Raw genomic sequence first — 764 nt, 5'->3', positions numbered from 1 at the left:
TCAGAGTGTATCACACACACACACACACGCACGCACGCACACACACACATTAGTTTTTCTTGGGCCTTTGTTCTCTGGACTAAAGATCCCGAAGTTTCTGCACATGTGCAGATCACGTTCTGTGCATGTGTTTATGCTCTACATGACGCACAATCTCTGGTTCGCCTTGTAGAGGTAAGGCTACTCGTTGTAACGAGGAGACCAAGGCGCAGCGTGATACAAATACATTCCTCTTTATTAAAGGAAGAACACTTAACAAACTAACTGTCACGCCCTGGTCGAAATATATTATGTTTATTCTTCATTTATTCGGTCAGGCCAGGGTGTGACATGGGTTATTGTGGTGTGTTTTTGTCTTGGGGTTTTGTGGGATGTCTAGTGTTAGTCTATGGCTGCCTGAGAGTCAGGTGATTCAGAGTCAGGTGATTCTCGTTGTCTCTGATTGGGAACCATATTTAGGCAGCCATATTCTTTGTGTGTTTCGTGGGTGATTGTCCTTAGTGTCCTTGTTCCTGTCTCTATGTTACTTTACACTAGTATAGGCTGTTTCGGTTTTCGTTACGTTCATTTTGTTTTGTAGTATTTGTATTGATTCGTGTTTTACGTTTTTTTCATTAACCTGTTGATTTTTTTCATTTTTGGAAACATGGATATTTTGTCACAAAAAGATGCTCGACTATGCATATAATTGCTGCATTTTGCCCAGAACTACCAAGATATTTTCTGTGCTGCCTTTTCAGGCAAAACCAAGATGAGACGGCATC

The sequence above is a fragment of the Oncorhynchus masou genome, chromosome 5 (assembly GCF_036934945.1).
Source record: "Oncorhynchus masou masou isolate Uvic2021 chromosome 5, UVic_Omas_1.1, whole genome shotgun sequence".
Classification (NCBI taxonomy): domain Eukaryota; kingdom Metazoa; phylum Chordata; class Actinopteri; order Salmoniformes; family Salmonidae; genus Oncorhynchus; species Oncorhynchus masou.
This window is presented reverse-complemented; position numbering follows the sequence as displayed.